Here is a 22,314-nt window from a genome sequence, read left to right as displayed (position 1 = left end):
CTCTGCGAGAGCCGCAAGTGCCCTTCACTGATGAGCCATTCCTCCGGCTTCTAGATTTTGTTAAGTGAGACAACAGCAAAAACCCACACATCCCCAAACCTCAGAGGCTTATGCTGTACGTTTGTTTGCGGTGGAAGCTCTGTGCTGTTGTTATTCGTGGGCGGCTGGCTGTAGCTCTGCTCCTTGTGTTTCTTTGTCTTTGGAGCAGACTCATCCCACCACCCATGGGGAAGGGAAACCGCAAAAGCGAGCCCCAGGAAACACTGGCTCTTTAGGCGCCGCCGTTTGGTCAGACAGGACCCCTGCCTCGTTCGTGAAAACTTAGGAGAGCAAAGCAGCTGCTATTTTGTTATATGTAAGAGACTGTGGATTGAGGATTTGACAAGCGTCTTGGTTGCTGTTCTGCTGTGAGGAGACACCATGATCAAGGCAACTTACAACAAAAAGCAATGAATTGGGGACTTACCTATAGATTCACAGTGTGCTTCATGACCATCACGGCAGGGATGGCGACAGGTGGGAAAGCATGGCTCAGGAGCAGTAGCTAAGAGCTCACATCTGACCCACAGGCAGGAGGCAGAGAGAGTGAGACTGCCTGGTGTGGACTTTTGAAACCTCAAAGCCCACCCCAGTGTCACACCCACTCCAACAAGGCAACACTCCTATCCCTTCCTGAACAGTCAACCAATTGGGAACCCAACATTCAAATATATGAACCTCTGGTGGCCATTCTCATTCAAAGCATCACAGCAGGGCTCAGCTGAGCATTTGCTCCATGTGGCATTGACTGAGGTCACTGTACTATTTAGTCGGCTATTGTGGAGGGACTAGACATACCCAGTCTTGGATCTTTCAATATAGTAACAGAGAATAGAACACTGCACATGACTACATATAGGGAGGGATGCACAATCTTTCAAGGAAGGGAGGCAGATATTTTAATTAATTGATTGATTTATTAATGTGTATATGTGTATGTGTCTGAGTGTGGTTTTGTGCACGTGAGTGCAGTGTCCTTGGAGGCCAGAAAAAGGCATTGGGATCCCCTAGAACTGGAGTTATAGATGTTTATAAGCCTCCATGTGGGTGCTGGGAACCAAATCCAGGTCCTCTATAAGAGCAGTAAGTGCTATTAACTACTGAGCCGTCTCTCCAGCCTGGGAGATAATATTTTAAAGACTGAATATCACCAGGCGGTGGTGGCACACACCTTTAATCCCAGCACTCGAGAGGCAGAGACAGGCAGATCTCTGTGAGTTCGAGGCCAGCCTGATTTACAAAGTGAGATCCAGGACAGCCAGAACTTCACAGAGAAACCCTGTCTCAAACAAACAAACAACAACAACAACAACAAAAAACCCTTGATTACCAGGGTGGACCTTACTTTAAGTTTATCATGTGGAATCAACTTAATGACAACCTAATGATGTAAATAAATTACTGAATTTAAAAACTCAATAATAGATAAAGTAAAAAAAAATCAAATGGTCCTTTTAACAGAAAAACATTAGAAAAATTCAAGATACTTGCTTAATCAAAACTTTCAATGTATTCAGCAGAGAAGTTATTTGCCTCAACACATTAACTGCCATGCACGGTAAAGCCCATACTGTGCCTAAAGAAAACCGGAAGGTTGTTACAAACAAACCAGTAAGACAAAAAATAATATATTTGCATAATATACACCTTAGACCTGAAAATCACCTTAACAATGGAATAGCAAATAGTTTAGGAAAAATGTGTCTGTGTACATGTCATGGTTAGTTCTGATTGCCACCTTGATTTGTAGACTTACAAATCTCTGGGCATATCTTGAGGCATGATCTAGATCAGACTGAGGTTGGAAGATCCACCCTAAATGTGGGCAACATCTTCTATGGGTTGTGGTCCCAGACCGAATAAAAAGGAGAAAATAGGGCTGGAGGGACGGCTCAGTAGTTAAGAACACAATGTTTATCTTACTTAGGGTTTCTATTGCTGTGAAGAGACACCATGGCCATGAGAACTCTTATAAAGGAAAACATGTCATTGGGGTGGCTTGCTTATAGTTTAGAGGTTCAGTCCATTATCATTGTGGTGGGACATGGCAGCGTGCAGGCAGACATGGTGCTAGAGAAGTAGCTGACGGTCCCACATCTTGCAGGCAACAGGAAGTGATCTCAATGTTGCACTGAGTGAAGCTTGAGCAAAAGAGACCTCCAAGTCTGCCTCCACAGTGACCACTTCCTTCAACAATGCCACGCCCACTTCAATAAGGCCACACCTACTAATAGTGCCACTCTTTATGAAATTATGCATTCAAACTACCACTATGCTCTTCAGTTCCCAGAATCCATATTAGGTAGCTCACAGCTGCCAATAATTCCAGCTCCAGGGGGTCCTGGACTCTAGGGGCACCTGATAGCATGTGTATATACTCACACATGTACATACACACATTTTCAAACAATCTTAATAATAATAATAATAATAATAAAAAGAAGATGAGAAAGCTACCTGGGCACAAGCATTCATCACTCCTGTTTCCTTACCATGCGTACACTGTGACCTGCTCCCTTGTGCCCCTCCCTTCATGGCTTCCCCACTATGCTGGACTGTACTCTCAAACCATGAGCCAAAATAAGTCCTTCTTCAGCCCTTCCTTGTCAGGCAATGAGGAAGGAAACTGAAGAGTATATAACACAATTTAGAGGGACGGAGGCTTTCCATCAGCCATGCAGGAGAATAACAGTGCTAACTTTACACACTTAAAAGTTGTAAGGCAAAGGGAAGTTTGAGGGTTGTGTTATGCATATTAAATGATGGATGGCAGGGACAGAGGTAAGTCTGGGTGCTTACAGCACTTGCTGCTCTTGCAGTGGACCCAGGTTTGGTTTCAAACACATACGGTGGTTGACAACCATCTGTAACTCCGGGTCTAGGGCTTCCAACGCCCTCTTCTGGCTTCCACAGGTACTGCATGCATGTGGTGTGTAGACATACATGCAGGCGGACCACTCATACACATAAAATAAAAATAAATCTTAAAAAAGGTAACCTTCAAATAAAAGATTGCAATTTTTTTACATGTAGCTAGCTTTTTTTCCAGTTAGAAAAAGGTGAGCATTGAATACACAGTGATAAGAACAAGAAACTCTAAATGTCCAAAAGCACACACAACACTCAGCCTCAGTGTCAACTAAGTTGTAACTAAATTGGTGACTCCCCCAAGGTTCAGCTTGGTGTCCTGTATCAAAGCCCCTAGAAATGGGCTAGCTTTGCACAAACTCACTCCTAGGAAAGGACCCTGAGTAACTAATTAAGGATGTGAACAATTGGCTGGACAGTTCATTTAAGTGTTATTTGTGGCAAAGCAGAAAACTGGAGTCAGCTGACTACATGCCAGCATGGGTGGGGTACTCTGGGATGTGCCATTTCAAACTCTCTACAAGAAGGAACTTGTCCATCAGTTTCCAGAAGTGGCAGAGATCCGAGCTGCTGGCCCTTCAGCATCTGCCTGTCTATCACGCCTCTTCTCAGGCAGCTGTAGCCAGGTATTGATCAAGATAATAAGGCTAGTGACTACTTGTTGTGGGTTCTCTTTGGCAGGGAATTTTTGTTCTAGAATTCTCTTTTGGATTACCTGAAACTCTGTTAGATTCACATTGCTGTCTGAGATTCTCTGGGGCCAGTCCTGCTCACTCCACATTTGACTTTTCACAGTTGCTATTTTCAATAAATACCTACTCTCCTAAATGTCTTATATATTATTCATTTTATTATTTTACTATACGCTTACATATTGGACTTCAGAATCACCCCTGTAAATACAAAAGCAAATGATTTAGAGAAAAGTGTGCATGAATATTAATGCAGTCTTGAAATGAAATATTTCCAACAGAATCTAATTAAACACAATGTGTCAGAATTCAGTTGGAGTTCATATTTGTCTGTTTTATGTTGCTGTAGCAAAACACACAAAGCTGAGTATTTTATAAAGAAAAGAGATTTACCTGGCTCACAGTGGTGGCTGAAAGGTCCAATGATCATGGCTGTGCTGTAACATGGTAGATCATCAGAAAGGGAGCTGAGTGTACCTAGTAGGGAAAGAGAGCAGTTACACATTGAGACAGGAAGCCAGAGACCAGGCAACAGCCTCCACCTTTTCATAACTCGTTCTTATAGAAACTAATCAAGGTTTTGAGAAAATGACAATCCCTTTCAAAGATGGTGACGCCAGTGATCCAACCACTTGTAATTAGGCACCACCTCTTTTTTTTAAAAGTATTTTTATTTATGTGTATGCATGTGTGACCATGTGAGAGTATGTGCACATGAGTGCAGGTGCCCATGGAGGCCAGAAGATTCCCGGAAGCAGGAGTTGTTGGTGGTTATGAGTCACCTGATGTGGATGCTGGGAACAGAACTCAGGTCCTCTGAAGAGTGGTGACTGATTTGAAATAGAATGAAGTGACCATCATGGGACTAGTTAAAGATGGAATGATAAACTGATCAAACTAGATTGTAGTTCCTCCAAACGATACTATAAATGAGCATTTATTATTATTAAGAAGCGAAATTGGGGCTGGGGAGAAAGCTCAGTGGGTCAAGTGCTTGCTGTGTATGAGGATCTGAAGTTTGGATCCCCGGCTTCCATGTCAAAAGCGTGGCACAGCAGCCCACACCTGTGATCCGGTGCTGGGGAGACAGAGGTGGGAGCGTTCCTGGGGCTGGCTGCCCACTCAGTCTAGCTGAATCACCAAGCTTCAGGTTCAGAGAGACCCTGTCTCAAAAAATAAGGTTGTCGAGAAAGACACCCAGTGTTACCCTCTGGTTTCCATATGCACACACATCTGCACACACTCACAAACACATGTATATACACGGCATGCACAAACCACACACACACACACACACACACACACACACACACACACACACACACACACACAGCAAACAGGTCATTTTGTGAAGAGACAAAGAGTAAACGTCTTTGTGTGTGTGGCCAACCTCTTGCAGCAGCCGACTCCTTCTTGTATCTGGGCAAGGGCTCCAGAATTGAATCCCTTTTTGGTCTCTGCCTCTCTCCAGCTATATTTTCTGTCTCTGTGAGGAACCTTATCATCCAAGACAATGACAAGTCGCATTACCAGCAAAACCAGCCTCTTTCTGCGAAGTCCAATGTATTCACCAGGAAGCACAGAAAGTCTGCTGTAGAGGCGATCTTCTCAAAGTCTGGCAGAGTTGTGGATTGCTCAGTGCACAAGGGCTTTGCCAGAGCATCATAAAATGCCCCACTAAGAGGCTTCCATTTGAAGAGCGAGCAACGGGGATCTTCCCCAAGGCCGGAAAGTAGAAAAGAGATGGTGATCTTTAGGTTATTAGGAGTTGGCCCAGACAAAACACAAAGTGGATTCTCTACTGAAAAGTGAGTGAGCAGGAGAGCCGAGGAACTCTGAGGAGAGACGATGGATGCAGAAGTTCCGTGAAGAAAGCTGAGACTGAGGATGGAGTCACAGGCAGGGACAGGCCGCCATGCTGAAGACGGGCACCTGCTGCCCAATGATGATATCGAAGATGGGGGATCCCCTGCTGGAGCTGATGGAAAAAGAGGCTGAGGGGTCTGCAAGATGGCTAAGTGGGTGAAGGCACTTGCTGCCAAGCCTGATGCCCTGAGTTCAGTCCCTGAGGCCCCCATGGTGGAAGAAGAGAACTAACTCTTGAAAGCTCTCCTCTGCACGCACACACACACAAATAAATAAATGAAACAAAAAAAAAAATTTAAAAAGAGGTCGACGGCAGAGCCAGCACCAGTAGTGAAGATGACTTTTAAACACTCAGTGAGGGTTTAGAACTCTTCCTTCATGGGGCTGGATAAATGACTAAATGGTTAAGAGAACCAGGGTTCAGTTTCTAGAGCCCACACGATGGGTCCCAACTGTGTATAAGTGTGGTTCTAGAGGATTGGACCCCTTCTTCTGCTCTATGTGGGTGTTGCATGAATGTGGTGCACATACACACATGTAGGCTCACACAAAAAGGAATACATCTAAAAAACTCTCATTTCTTCTCTATGGTTTGTGTGTGAGTGTGTGTGTGTGTGTGTGTGTGTGTGTGTGTGTGTGTGTGTGTGTGGTGTATATTTGTGTCATATACAAATATACAAATGTGTGTGCAAGTGCACACACATATGGAGGCCAAAGAAGAACATTTGGTATCATGTTATATATTCTGAGCCTTATTCCTCTGAAACAAGATTGCTCACTGAACTGGAGTGAGGCTGGCCACCAGCCCACCCCAGCAACCCTCTTGTTTCCATCAGAGCTGGGATGATAGGGTGTAGCTAGAGTTTTCCTGCCTGGCCCACAGTCAGGACAAATCTGTAACTGGAGTTTTTCTGCCTGGCCCACAGTCAGGGCAAATCTCTCTCACCCGCCAGTCCCAAGCCGCTCAAACCCGATCAAGTAAACACAGAGACTTATATTGGTTACAAACTGTATGGCCATGGCAGGCTTCTTGCTAACTGTTCTTACAGCTTAAATTAATCCATTTTTATTAATCTATACCTTGTCACGTGGCTTGTGGCTTACCGGTACTTTACATCTTCCTTGTCCTGATGGCGGCTGGCAGTGTCTGTCTCCCTCAGCCTTCCACTTCCCAGCTCTATCCTCCTCCTTGTCCCGCCTATACTTCCTGCCTGGCCACGGGCCAATCAGTGATTTATTCATTGACCAATCAGCAACACATTTGACATACAGACCATCCCACAGCACTTCCCGTTTTCTTTTCTTAAAAAGGAAGGTTTTAACCTTTACACATCTCCAAAGTCAGCTTGGTATATTTGGGAATTTGGGCGTAGCTTCTCTTACTACTTCCTGCTGGAGGGGGGCGCTGTATCTTCTGGGGAAACAAAGAAAATTTTAGGATCATGGAGTAGTCCATGAGGCTGTATCATCTGAGCCAGTTGTCTTGAAACGGTTCTGGATGTTGGATCATCTGGGCCATGGTGTCATCGGAGACCTTTCAGGGGGTCTTGGCTGGTCAAACCTGATGTATCTTACTCTGGAACAAATCCATAGCTTCTGGCTTTCTGTGGAAACAAAAGCAGAATCTCCTTTTCAAAGCAACATATCCTTATATCCAAATTTTGAAGTCAAGGTATCTTTAAAATATACATTTTGGCATAACTCAGCTTCCTTTACAATCAAACATCTTTCTGTAGTTAAGAATCCCAAAGACAACATAATCCAGACTCTCTGTGTAATAGTCATCTTTACGTGGCTTATTTTTTATATTAATTTTACTGTCTCTTTAAAGAGTTTATTTTTTAAAACTATGTATTTGTTTCTATACTGTATATATCACCTTTTTTTGTCTCTTTTAAGCCTACGTATATTTTACACATATTTTAAACTATTACATCTGAATCTGTCTTATTGTGAATCTGTTGCTTTAAGCTGCAGCAGCTGTGGCTGCTGGCTCCGCCCACCTCAGCTTCCCAACATGGCGGCAGTATGCTTACCGCCAGCTCTGGGAGCCATTGTGGGTCTATGTTTTTATCCAAGCAGCGTGTAGCCCAGAAACCTCTTTTTTTGTTTTGTACTAGCAAAGGCTAAATTCACCAAGCAGCTTAATGTGCCATTTGTAGAGGCCTCATTCCTGCCATATGGCAGGTTGAGCAAGCACGCACGCTAGGAACCCGCCAGTAGCTCAAACCGGCAGGCTGCCGCTAACTTGAAAGAGACAATTAGGAAGCTGTTTTTAGCTCCGTTTTAGAATCTTTTTTCTCAGTTTTTAGGTGGAAACTCTTGCCCCACGTTGGGCGCCATTTGTAACTGGAGTTTTTCTGCCTGGCCCACAGTCAGGGCAAATCTCTCTCACCCGCCAGTCCCAAGCCGCTCAAACCCGATCAAGTAAACACAGAGACTTATATTGGTTACAAACTGTATGGCCATGGCAGGCTTCTTGCTAACTGTTCTTACAGCTTAAATTAATCCATTTTTATTAATCTATACCTTGTCACGTGGCTTGTGGCTTACCGGTACTTTACATCTTCCTTGTCCTGATGGCGGCTGGCAGTGTCTGTCTCCCTCAGCCTTCCACTTCCCAGCTCTATCCTCCTCCTTGTCCCGCCTATACTTCCTGCCTGGCCACGGGCCAATCAGTGATTTATTCATTGACCAATCAGCAACACATTTGACATACAGACCATCCCACAGCACAAATCTCTCTCACCTGCCAGTCCCACAGCCGCTCAGACCCAACCAAGTAAACACAGAGACTTATATTGCTTGCAAACTGTATGGCCGTGGCAGGCTTCTTGCTAACTGTTCTTATATCTTAAATTAATCCATTTCTATAGATCTATGCCTTGCCAGGTAGTTTGTGGCTTACCGGCATCTTCACATGCTGTTTGTCATGGTCGCGGCTGGCAGATCTCCCTGACTCAGCCTTCCACTTCCCAGCTTTATTCTCCTCCTCCTTGTCCCGCCTATACTTCCTCCTGCCTGACTACTGGCCAATCAGTGTTTTATTTACTAACCAATCAGAGCAACACATTTGCCATACAGAGCATCCCATAGCAACAGGGCGTGTGCAGGCACACAGCTTTTTACACGGGTACTGAGGATCTGAACTCAGGTCCTCATGGTTGAACAGCAATAGCTCCTGCCCACTGAGCCGTCTCTCCAGACCCTTATCCTGTTATTTCTTCACCTTGGCACCTGTCTAAGGTGAAGGATGTTTTCACATTTATCCTCCTATCCTTGCAGTGCTCACTAATTCATACCAACCTCGACCAAGTCCCAGTCTCACTTCCTTTGATGCTCTTAGTGGTTCTGTTAGGTCTGACCTTGAACCTTTTGGTTTTAATTTTGATACCTCTTGATGACTTAACAATAAGATACATGCTTTTTTTTTTCAAAAAGGGAAAAAGAAAGAAAGAAAAGAAAGAAAGAAAGAAAGATGTTAGCCAAATGTGATGACCCACACCTGTGGAGGCAGGAAGATCAGAAGTTCAGGTCATCCTAGGCTACATAGTCAGTTCTAGGCCAGCCTGGGCTACATGAATGAGACCTTATCCTTCCACCACCTTCTCCAGAAGCAAGATGCAGAGCATAATTGAATTTGTAGAAAAGTTTAGCATTTGGAGATGCTGTGTCTTAATGTATAACATTTTTATACAAAAATAAAAGTCTAAAGTCTAATTTGGGGTTACTTTTCTTATACAAACTCTCTTTTTTAAAAGTTTTTCTTAAATTTTATTTTAAAAATTGGGTGTGTGTGTATGTTTTGCCTGCTTATATGCTTGTGGACCATTCATGTGCCTGGAGCCTGCAAAGACCAGAAGAGGAAGGATGTCAGATCCCCTAAGACTTGAGCTACAGATGATTGTGAGCTGCCATGTGGGTGCTGGGAATTGAACCCGGATCCTCTGGAAGAACAGCCAGTGCTCTTAATTGATGAGCTATCTCTCCAGGCCCTATACACTCTCATCTATTCTATGACAATTTCATGCCTGCATGTAAATATTTGCTTGCGTTTACCTTCCTGTCCCCTCTCTTATCTGTCCTCTGCTCCCTCTAGACCTCTTTTTTCTAAAAACCTCTCCTACTTTCAAGTCTTTTTTTTTAACGACCCACAGAATTTACTGAGGGTTCCTGCATGAGTGTGGGTGGCTGGTGAGCACTGGTAACTTACTGGTAGCAACACCCCCTCCCCCAGCAACAGTAACTGCTGATAAACCCCTTGGTTTTACTTATTCATTTTGCTTTTGAAAGCGTCTTAGGGTTTCTATTGCTATGAAGAGACACCAGGACAACGGCAACTCTTATAAAAGAAAATGTTCAATTGGGACTGCTTTTACAGATTGAGAGGTTAAGTCCACTATCGTCATGGTGTGACATGGTGGCATGCAGGCAGACATGGTGCTATTGAAGGAGCTGAGAGTCCTACATCTTTATCCAAAGGAAACAGGAAATGCACTGAGACACTGGGTCATGGCGTGAGCACATATGAGACCTCAAAGCCCACCCCCACAGTGACATACTTCCTCCAATAAAGCCATACCTATACCAACAAAGCCACACCTCCTAATAGTGCCACTCCCTTTGGGGGCCATTTTCTTTCAAACCACCATATCCCACTCCCTCAAAGGCTTATAGCCATATGTAATGCAAAAATGCATTCAGTCCAACCTCAAAAGTTCCTATAATCTATATAGTTTCAAACTTATTTTAAAGTCTCAAGTTCAAAGTCTATTCTGAGATTATGCAATCTCTTAACTGTAATCCCTATAAAATCAAAATGAAAAAAAGCAGACCACATACTTCCAATGTAGAATGGCACAGGATATATATTACCATTCCAAAATGTAGGGGAGGGAGCTTAGTAAGGAAATACTGGACTAGAGCAAGACTGAAAACCAGCTGGGCAAATTCCAAATTCTGAATTTCCATGTCTGATGTCTACTAGAATTCCTAGCCATGCCCCCAGCTACATGACTGTGCATGCGCTGTCCAGTAGCCAAGCAAGATGCTTAGTCATCCTACATAATCTGTTTGCTTCGTGATCACATAATTTCCATGCAGTGTGATCACGTAATCTATACGTGGCATAACTATGTAAGCCCATATGCACTTGTGCGGGGGGGGGGGGGGGGGGGGTTGGCGGGACCTATAAAAGTGGGTTCTACCTATTCCTTCCCTCTCTTCCTGCACCCTCATTCCATAGGCCTATGCACACCCCCTCTCTATTCCCTTAATAAACTCTTATAGTGGATTTTGTTGTGGCTCACGGCTTCTCTCACATGGTAAACAGCACTGCTTAATAAATAACAATGTCAAAACACTCTTCAGATCTCTAACACCTTTCATTTTTATTGACTGCAACATACTTCTTTATTTTGGATTGGTTCTACTCCCTGTTAGCAACTTTTCTCGGCAGGTATTCAATGGCTCTGGCAACTCTGACATTTTGGGATCCCCAAGGCAATCCAGGCTTCTTCACAGCTTGGCTTTTCTAGGCTTCTCCATTCATGGACACCCTTGACACACGCCTGGCCTCAGTGGCTTTCCTTAGTTGCAAAGGAATATTCCATACCCTTTTTCTTCTATCCTTCACTCTAAAGTCAGAACCACACATGGCCAAAGCTGCCAAATTCTGTTGCCTGCTGGGGCTGGAATATGGCCTCTCGGTCAATTACATCTTCACCAGCTTTCTGTTTTCTGTGGTTTCCTTCACTGCCTAAGCTTGGCTGTTCTGGAACTTGCTCTGTAGATCAGGCTGACCTCAAACTCAGAGATCCACCAGTCTCTGCCTCTGAAGTGCTGGGATTAAAGGTGTGGGCCACCACACCTGGCTCTAAGCTTTTCTTTAATTCCTTTTCACAAGTTGAAAGATTAGCTGGGTGGGATCTTGCCCTGAGGTCATCACTCCCTTTATTCCATTTCTTAATCTGTTTATCTCCTTGAACACAGGATTTAGCTCCATTTCACTTTCTGGTTCTCCTTTTCTCCTCAAATTTTACATTTTGTAATTTACCTTGCCCAGCTTGCTCCTTTTCATTATACATCTTCATTAGAGTTGACACTAATAGCCATATGACAGAGTCTATACCAGGCTGTTTTGAGATTTCTTCTGCCAACGGAATTAATCTATATCTCTTCACTTTAGCCTCAGGCAGACTCATTTAACAAGGGCAAAAAGAATCCACATTCTTCACCAAAATATCACAAGAACAGTCTCTGTGCCACATATTAATATTCTTTTCCTCTGAAACCTCTTGAGCCAGCCCCCAACAGTTCAAATAACTCTTACCATCACTGTCTTCCATGCTCATTCTAGTATGGCTCATTAAGCAGTGTTTAAAGCATTCCACTGCTTTCCTAACCCAGATTCCTAAAGTCCATATTATTCCAAACAAAAACGTGTTCAGGCTCATCACAACAACACCCTAATCCCTAGTATCAACTTCTGTCTTTGGGTTTTTATGGCCATGAAGAGACACCATGACCACAGCAATTCTTATAAAAGAAAACATTTAATTGAGTGGCCTACAGTTCAGAGATTCAGTCCATTGTCATAGCTCTTATAACTTCACTTGCATTAGCCAAAATGCACCCACAAACAAAACGTGACAGGCTTTGCACCAGTCAGCTTCCCACCACTGTGACAACATAACTGAGACAATCAATTTAATAACGGAAGAGGTTGTAGGCCAAAGTTTTCTTCAGTCCCACCCAGTCCCATGGTCCTGCAGCCACTTATAAAATAATCACTCAGAGGCTTAATATTATTTACAAACTGTATGGCCTATGGCAGGCCTCTTGCTAGCTAGCTCTTACATCTTAAATGAACCCATTTCTATTAATCTATATTTTGCCACATGTTCCATGGCTTTACTGGTCTGCTGACATCTTGCTTCTCCTTGGGTGGTAGGCTGGTATCTCTCTGGATTCCACCTTTCTCTTTCCTGTCTCTCTCCTTGGATTTCCTGCCTGCCTCTAAGCTGCCTTGCCATAGGCCAAAGCAGCTTATTTATTAACCAATGAGAACAACATATATTCACAGCGTACAAAGAGACATCCCCCGGCACTTCCCCTAATCAAAAAGGAAGGTTTTAGCTTTAATATAGTAATATTATATATAACAGTTATCAAGCAAGAATTACAGTTACATATCTAGTCTATTTGTATTTGGCAAAATTAAAGAAAATATTTTATCATTTATCCTATATTTGTGAGTCTAAAGTTTCATATCTAATTTACCTTTCATCGTAACCAAGGAAAACTATAATTATAACTATCTAGTCTTCAACTACATCAAAGACCCCAGAAGGATATAATAATATCTAAGTAAACAGGAAGTACATTGTAAGCAACTTCCAAAATTCTAGAATGACAGAAACATCTGGATGCCTGGGCAGTCATCCAAAGTTCCTCTGTAATATTGGGGCATCCATCTCCAGCCTATAGGCCTAGAGTTTCTCAGTTGCTTCTCCCTGTGTCCTGCAAGTTTTTTGTTGTTGCTGTAGCTGAGAGCTCACATCTTATCTGAAAGGTGGAGAGAGAGAGAGAGAGAGAAAGAAAGGGGAGAGAAAGGGAGATAGATAGATAGATAGATAGATAGATAGATAAGTAGATAGGTAGATAGATAGATAGATAGATAGATAGATAGATAGATAGATAGATAGATAGATAGATAGATATGGGCCTGGTATGGGCTTTTGAAACCTTAAAGCCCACCCCCAGTGACACACCTCCTCTAACAAGGCCACACCTCTTCATCACCTGGGAACCAAACATTCAAATACATGGGCCTATAGGGGCCATTCTCATTCAAACTAGCATATTATGCTCCCTGGCTCCATAGGCTTGTAGCCATATCTCAATGCAAAATGCATTTAGTGCAACTTCAAAAGTTCCCATCATGTTTCACAGTGTCAACTGTTTACAAGTTTAAAGTCTCTTCTGAGACTCAAGGAATCTCTCAATTGTAACACCCTGTAAAAGCAAGAGGCAAATTACATACTTCCAACATAAAAAGGGACAAAGGGAACACAGTGAGGAAATACTGCACCAAAACAAGACAGAAACCCAGCAGAGAAAACTCCAAATTCTGTAACTATGACCAATGTCAAAGGACTTTTTAGATGGCTCTTTGATCTCCCACTCTTTCCAGCCTTGCTGTCCCCAACAGGCTTCTCTCCTGGGGCTCTACGTCCTTTCTGCAGCTCCCCTTGGCTGGTATATCACAGCTCTGGCATTTTTAATATCTTGGGGTTGCATCTCCAATTCTATTCAGGTTTCAGCTTCACAGAGTCACACAATGGCCTCTCTGGGCTCCATGCAGGGACTTCCCTGTCATACACCTGGCCTCAGTGCCTTTCCTTAGCCATGAAGGAAAATTCCACAACCCATTTACACCTGTATCTTCCTTGATAAAGCCTGAACCTGTTATGCCCAGATCTCAGGGACCCCTAAAAGACCACCATGGAGATCGAATCCTGTATGTAAAAGCAAAGAGCCTTTAATTTCAAGTTTGGAGCTTGCTCTCTCTGTTGGATGCTGCAAGAGCAGAGAACCCCAAGCCCAGGCAAGATAGGGTTTTTATTATAGCAGAGGTTGGGGTGAGGGGATTTCCAGGGTTCAGAACCCTGGTTGGCTGACATTTGTCTAGGGTATAGGGAATGTTTGGAATGTCAGGTATTTCCCCTTAGATGCAGGCCCCACTGGATGTGGTCAGCTTATGGTTCTTCCTGGGTCCAGGTTTTGCCTGCCCAGAAGCTGTGTCTGGGCTTCTAAGCCTGTCATGGTAGCTGTGTGGTCAAGCTGTTTTGCCCCTCTCACTCATACCTTGTGGCAGAAGCTACCAAGTTCTTCTGCTTGCTTAGACTGAAACCTGGCTCCTTCTGTGACTTGCATTTGCACAAGCTTTGTCTTGATGGTTTCCTTTGCTGAATTAGCTTAGCTTTTCACAAGTTGGAGACTTAGCTGGTTGGGGGTCTTGCCCTGACAGCACCATTCCTTTTATTTCATTTAACATTCCTCCCTCTGAAATCTTTTGAGCTGGGCCTCCATAGTTCACATTGCTCTCAGCCCTGTTGTCTTCCAGGATCCTAGTAGGGTGGCCCATTAAGCCCCACTTCAAGCATTCAGCCACTTTTCTAGTTCAAAGTCCCAAAGTCTTCCATATTACTCCAACAACATCATGGTCAGGCCTGTTGAAGCAATACCTCACTCTTGGCACCAACTTCTGTCTTGGTTACTGTTCTATTGCTGTGATGAAACACCATAACCAAGGCAACTTATAAAAGAGAGCATTGAATTGGTAGCTAGCTTACAGTTTCAGAGGGTGAGTTAGTTCATGACAGTCATGGCAGGGAATCTGTCAACAGGCATATGGGCACAGTGCTGGAGCAGGAGCTGAGAGCTTGCATCTTATCTACAAGATGGAGCTAGAGCTAGAGATAGATAGATAGATAGATAGATAGATAGATAGATAGATAGATAGATAGATACAGACAGACAGACAGACAGACAGACAGACAGACAGACAGACAAAGAGACTGGGCCTGGTGTGGGCTTTTGAAACCTCAGAAGCCCACCCCCAGGGACACACCTCCTCCAGCAAGGCCACACCTCCTCTAACAATGTTAATCTCCTCTTAATCTTTCCTAAACAGTCCACCAGCCTGGAACCAACCATTCAGATTTATGAGTTTATGGAGGTCATTTTCATTCAAATCACAGTACCACTAAGTTTAACCACTCTGACTCTATAATCGTTTCATTGTGCATGTATATATGTGCATATTTGTGTGTGTGTGTGTGTGTGTGTGTGTGTGCACCTATGTGTGTGTGTGTGTGTGTGTGTGTGTGTTTGTGTGATCACTCATGTGGAGGCCAGAAAACAACTGTCCTACTTTCCTTTCCAGTTGCTGTAATAAAACATCATGACCAAAAGTAACTTGGGGAGGAAAGGGTTTATTTGGCTTGCGTGTCCTGTCCTGATCACAGTTCATCACTGAGGGAAGCCAAGGCAGGAACTCAAGCAGGACAGGAACCTGGAGGCAGGAACTGAAACAGAGACCATGGAGAAATGCCACTGAACGGCTTGTTCTTCGTGGTTTGGGTTTTTTATACAAGCACACCCACAGTGGGCTGGGTCCCCTCACAACAATCATTAGTCAGCTGATCTGCCCTCAGGCCAATCCGATGGTGGTATGTTTCTCCACTGAGATCCCTTCTTCCTAGGTGACCCTAGCTTGTGTCTTCTTGACAGAAAAACTAGCCAGCATGACACCTTTGAATGTCATTCTTTAGGAGCTGCCTTTTTAAAAAAATTTTTAAAATGAGACAGCCTCTTACTGTCCTGGAACTCACTAAGCAGGCTGGGTTTGCTGGCCAGTGAGCCCCAGGGATCTGCCTCTCTCTGCCTCCCCAGCGCTGAGATTACAAGCACGTGCCACCATGTCTGGCTTTTTAAAATGTAGATTCTGAGACCTAACTCCGGTCTTCATGCTTGTCAGGCAAGCACTTTACTGCCCGAGATATGTCACCAGCCCAGCTCTATCATCATAGAAAGCTAACTTAAATATGAAATGTGTTTCCCTTGAACTGTAGCTTTCCCCCAAACTTTCATTCATGGCACTCATTACTGTCAAGTATTCTGTATTAGGCATAGATTCTCTGACATAATAAATAGTAAATTAAAGTGAATGTTAAAGTAGGTCTTGGCACTTACACATTGGTTTGATAAAATGAGATCCCGTGGACTTCCCATTAAAACAGCAATTGGCTCAATATAAATTGAACAGAGCCTTGAGCATGAAATTTCATATGAAACCCAAGCAATACAGCTGATCACCCCCACTTCTCCAGTTAACAGTTCTGTTTCATTTGGTCTCAAGCCTGAGGAAAATTGAAGGCTATCTTCTTATTCAGTGCATAACCTTCACGCTACATTCCCTCCATCAAGGTGCCTAAACCCAACATTAATAAGCCAACTGATCCTATTTGGTGAACAGCTGGTAAGCGTTTGCTCTAAGATCTCCTGACAGGGTCTGTCGGGTTCTTGCTGTAGCAGCTTCTCAGCCTCTCAATTTGGAAAGGACACAATATCACCTCTAAAGCTACCTGTGAGGGACCGCCACATCTTCATCAGCATACACAGGCTTTGAAGAGTCCAGCACAGTGTGCCTTCTTCAGGAGCACCAGCCTGATGTTACACTGGTAACATCCCCCACAAGGAGAACCCTTTGACACACTCATTGAGGATGTGTGAGTGCAAGTTCATCTTTTAGTACTTTGGGGGCTTGGGTGGCAATGTATTTCACAAAGTTTACTTACAAACCAAAACCACCAGGAATTTCCAGCACCTTCAGAAAATTCCTCCTTAGAAAGCTTAGCCATCTCTTTTCATGACTTCTGGAGTCTCTGAACCACTTATGGTGGTTGTTAGTCAGGTCAAGATTGGCAATGCAAAAATCTGCCCTCTCGACCTCCTGCTGAGCACCACAAGAACAGGAAAGGGTGGGCTACCCACAGGTTGTCCGGGAAGGAGAGGCTGTCACAGGTCCTGAACCTGTGACTCTTCACTCCCAGCTGCCCCCTGTGCTTTGGGTTATGGAGACAACATGCCAGTAACACAGCATGGCTACTCTATTAGTTACTTTTTCAGGTCACTGTGACCAAGCACCTGATAGAATTAACTTAGGGGAGGAAAGAGCGGTTCTGGCTCAGGGTTTCAGAGTGTCTCAGTGCATCAGGGCAGGGAAGGAAGAGTGGTGACTCCCTGTGGGAGTTTGACTGTAATTGGCCCCCAGAAGCTCAGGGAGTGGCACTATTAGGAGGTGTGGCTCTGTTGGAGTGGGTGTGGCCTTGTTGGAGGAAGTGTGCTACTGCACGGGTGGGCTTTAAGGTTTCCTATGCTCAGGATACTGCCCAATGAGTCATTTGACTTCCTGTTGCTTGCAAGCCAAGATGCAGCCAGCATTACATCTGCCTGCACACAATGCTCCCTGCCACAATGAATGAACTGAACCTCTGAAACTGCAAGTGAGTCACCACAATTAAATGTTTTCCTTTATAAGAGTTGCTGTGGTCATGGTGGCTCTTCACAACAATGAAAACCCTAACTAAGACACTTATCCGATCATGGTGGACCACGCAACAGAGACTGGAAGTAGGAGTTATGTTAGAACCTTCAAAGGCCCACTCCTAGGGACCTGCCTCTGTCAGCCAGGCCTGACTCCTTAAAGTCTTCACAGTCCCCTAAAATAGTACCACCAGTTGTAGAGTGAGTATTCTAAACATGAACATGTGAGGGACATTTTAGATCAAACTAACAGTTATCAAGGTCTCCCCAAATTAGGATGGGAAGTAGGGCTCCTGGCATTTGCCACCTTCAGGAGCGGGGATAGAGGTGGTGGGGGGTAGGGGGAGTGGTTTCCCTTAGTCTTAGTCTTGTGCCAGATGCACTTCCCTCCCAGAGCCCCTGGCTACCTGGAAAGCCCCTTGGGGTGACCTGAATAAACTATAAAGGAGGGTAGTAGCCTGTGAGAAAGGTACCACTGAGCAGCACACCCCAGGGAGCTAGCAGGGTACTGACGACTTCCACCCCTCAGTCAGGAGGTAGCTAGCCATGCAAGTTAACTACTTTGCCCGTTGCTAAAATAAAATTCCTGCCACCGAAACAACTTGGGGAGGAAAGGGGTTGTTTCCTTTTATAAGTTACCATCTACAACTGAGGGAAGCTAGGGCAGGAGCTCAAAGCAGGAACCTGGAGTAGACCCATATTCATTGCTTACTGGCTTGACTCCTCTTACTGGCTTGCTCAGCTTGCTTCCTTATGCAGCCCAGGACCACCTGCCTAGGGGTGGCACCACCCACAATAGGCTGGCCCATCCTAATCATTAGCAATTTAGAAATGTCTTACTGACATGGCCATAGGCCAACTTGATTGAGGCAAAGGTTATTCATTCATTCATTTATTTATTTATTTATTTATTTATTTATTTATTTATTTATTTATTTATTTATCTATCTATCTATCTATCTATTTATCTATTTATTTATTTCTGCAGTATGTGTAGGTGTTTTGCCTGCAGGTATGTCTCTGCACCACAAGTTTGCATGGTGCCCATGGAGGCCAGAAGAAGGCTTCAGATCACTTAGTACTGGAGTTGTAGATGGTTGTGAACCATCATGTGGGTACTGGGATTGAACTTGGGTCCTCTGGAAGAGCAGCCATTGTTCTTATCCACTGTGCCATCTCCAGCTCTTCAGAAAAATGAAATTAGAAGAAATCAGACCAGGCTCAGCCCAAATGCATGTTTACTTATCTCTCATGTAAAAGTTGAAGGTGGTACAATATCTCTGCTGTGGAAGTCTGCTAGCCTGCTAGGTGCCTTCCGAATTGTTGCTCTGCCATTCTGAGGAAGCTGCTTCTTCTTCTTCTTCTTCTTCTTCTTCTTCTTCTTCTTCTTCTTCTTCTTCTTCTTCTTCTCCTCCTCCTCCTCCTCCTCCTCCTCCTCCTCCTCCTCCTCCTCTTCCTCCTCCTCCTCCTCCTTCTCCTCCTTCTTTTAATGTGGTCCAAGATCACATACAGCTTCATCTATATTTCAGTCAATGAGAAGGGAGGAAAGGCAAAAAGGAAGGGCACACGCCTTCCATTGAGATGTGCATTGCTTGGATGTTGCTTACATCACTTCCTCTCACATTGATCGCATTGACTAGAACTTGGCTGACTTGGCACATGAGAGGATGGGAAATGAAGTCTTCTCCAAAAGTCCTATATTTTAGGAAGGAGGATGGATGTAGTAGACTATCCATAGTCAGTGTGCTGAAAAACTCACTCATCTAGGGATTACTTCTGATGGCCATCAGTAGTTGGGTCCATTGGAAACCTCTTGGAGTTTTCTCAAGCACTGTAATGGTGACATCACCTTAGAATGACCTTGTCTTGATGACCTTTACCAAGAGCTTGGTTTCCTTAAGAGCAGAGGCCATAACTACCTATCCAAGTCTGACAGTTGCCTGCTGCACAGTATCCAATAGGCTTTGATCAAAGAGGTTGAACGGTGAGTTTGTACATCCTATGGACATAATATATATTTAAAACTTTGTTTTAAGTGATTACCAAAGTTTTCTCATAGTTTCATTTCTCTAAAACTACCATTTAAAATGTTACATGTGTATGTATGTATGTAAGTATGTACGGGGTGTGTGTGTGTGTGTGTGTGTGTGTGTGTGTGTGTGTGTGTGCGTGTGTGTGTATTGTGCCAACTTTGAAGATAACATGATGGCTACTTCTTATGAGGATAGATCTTCTACAAGTATTGCCTCTTTTTAAATTTTTTTTTGTGTGTGCACATGTGCACATGCATGTGTGTATGCATTTGGAGGTCAGGGGTCATTGAGGGTTGTCTTCTTCTATCATTCTCCACTGCTTTATTTATTTATTTATATTTTATTTACGTGTCTGTGTGAATGTCTGTGTGTGAGTTTGTGTGTGTGAGTGAGTGTAATGCTGATAGAGGCCAGAACAGTGCATCAGAATCCCCTGAAGCTAGAGTTACATGAGTGCTGGAAACTGAACTCGGTTCTTCTGGAAGTGAGAGCTCTCACTGACTCTGGAGCTCACACAGTTGGCTAGGCAGGTTGACCAGCAAGCCCCAGAGATCCTCTTGTCTCTTCCTCCCTAGCACCGGGATACAAGCTCAGGCTGCTGAACCTATTTGGTAGGTTCTGGCGATTGAACTCTGGTATCCATGCTTGTGTGACAAGCATTTTCCTGAGTGAGTCACCTCCCAGCTCTCCCCTTTTAACTTTTCCATTAAATATGAGCTGGGTAATTGCATTAGCTCCATGTTCTGAATGTGAATTAATAGCCTCAAGGTCACAAAGCAATGTCAGTTGTGGTACGGGGCTTACTTTTAATTGTTAAGCCCTTTTGTCTGTTTGGGAAATTGCTGGTTTCCAAGCAATCACATAAGTATTTTTTAATTAAACACTTCCCCAGTTTTACATTTGAATTTCTGTAACTGCACTTCAGTGCATTCTAATTTAATATTTAAGAGGTGAGTGTGTCACTTCCTAGCATAAAAGTAATTCACAAAAGATGTTTAATTTCATAGTCAGACTACCAACTTCTCATTGAAAACTCTACCAATCTCCTGACTGACGCTGATATTTTTAGACTCAGTTTTGAATGAATGATTAATTAATTATTAATATTCTTGAATACTTTGGCTTGCCAGGTACTGAAGGAAAAGCAAGCATTCTAGAAATAAGCAAGACAGATGATCCTACTGCTACTGGTTTATATCCTAGAGAGGCAGAGAACAAATATACAGGAAAAGACCAAATCCAGACCAGGTGGTTTGGGAATAGGTATAGTATTTGTGTTCCTCAGAGAACTTTGTAGATGTGTACAATGCATTTTGATCATGTCTTCCCTGCTTCCTTGCCTCAATTCTCCAGGACCCTAATATGTCACACTCCAAGCTTCATACCTCCTTCTCCTTCTAGCTCACTGAGTTCCACCCGTGTTGCCTCTGTGTGCATAGGTGTGGGGTCATCCGCTGGAGCGTGGACAACCCACCAGGGACCACAGCCTCTGAGGAAAACAAACTCTCCTTCTCCCTGGAGCCATCAATTACCAATACCTTCTCAGCAAGGAGTTGGGTGTAGCTGGAGAGTTTTCTCTCCGGTCCCTCCAAACCCTGGCAGTCCGACAGCCCACTTATAAAATAAACACACAGACACTTATATTATTTAAACTGTTTGGCCTAGTGGCTCAGGCTTCTAGCCATCTAGTTCTTACATCTTGAATTAATCCATTTCTATAAATCTATACCTTGCCTATGTCAGGTGACTCACTATCACCTTTAACCCCAACTCCAGGGAAATCCAACACCCTCTTTGGTCTCTGCAGGCACTTGCACTCAACATACACGCACACTATACACCCACACCCACCCACCCACCCACCCACCCACACACACACTTTTTTTTAAATCTTAAAATCATTATTCCTAGTAACTTCCAAGCTTTTCTCCTTAATCAGAACACCCCCCTCCAACCAGAATATTGAAATTGCTCAGAAAAAGGTAATTTTTTTTTCTGTACTGGAGATGGAGCCCAGGGCCTCACACATGTTAGATGTTGCCCTGGGACAACACCCCTAGATCTTCAAAGATAGTTTATGAAGGATATGCAAATCCAACACATTAAATATATTTCCAAACCTGCTTTGAACCCCACTAATCCTAACCAACGTCAGCCACCAGCACCTGCCAGTAATTCGAAACAAGCGTCCCCATCTTTAATGTGTCGATTTTGCTCAGGCTCCTCGGTGTTCATGTACAAAGCCTCACTTCTACACCAGCTGAAGCTGATAGCATTGAGGAGTCTGCCATCCTCTAGGTGCCAAGCAGTCTACTGGGTTCTGTCTCACTGCTGAGAACATAAATCCGTCAGGGCAGATAGAAACATTGTTGGAGACAATCCGTCAGTGCAGATGGAAACATTGTTGGAGTCAGTGCAGATGGAAACATTGTTGGAGTCTCCAGATAGAGTCTGGTGGGGACTGGCCTGCCAGTTGTTTCTCAGCAACCTTAAAAAAAAAAAAAAAAAAAAGTCCCCCTACGAAGTTACAAGCAAAGTGAACTCTGAGGAGTGGGAGTTGAAGTCAGGGGGTCACCGCTAGGCTTTTCTCACTGCTGTGGCCACTGGGATGCTTGTGTGGTGAGCAGCTTCCACCTGGCTCTCAATATTCCTGCATTCTGGCACTCGCACCCGGAATAGCCCTCTCCAGCCTTGTCTCTTGGGTT

The sequence above is a fragment of the Peromyscus californicus genome, unplaced genomic scaffold (assembly GCF_007827085.1).
Source record: "Peromyscus californicus insignis strain IS unplaced genomic scaffold, ASM782708v3 Scaffold_4__1_contigs__length_199733344, whole genome shotgun sequence".
Taxonomy (NCBI): Eukaryota; Metazoa; Chordata; class Mammalia; order Rodentia; family Cricetidae; genus Peromyscus; species Peromyscus californicus.
The sequence above is the reverse complement of the archived record's forward strand: the minus strand, read 5'-3'. Positions refer to the sequence as shown.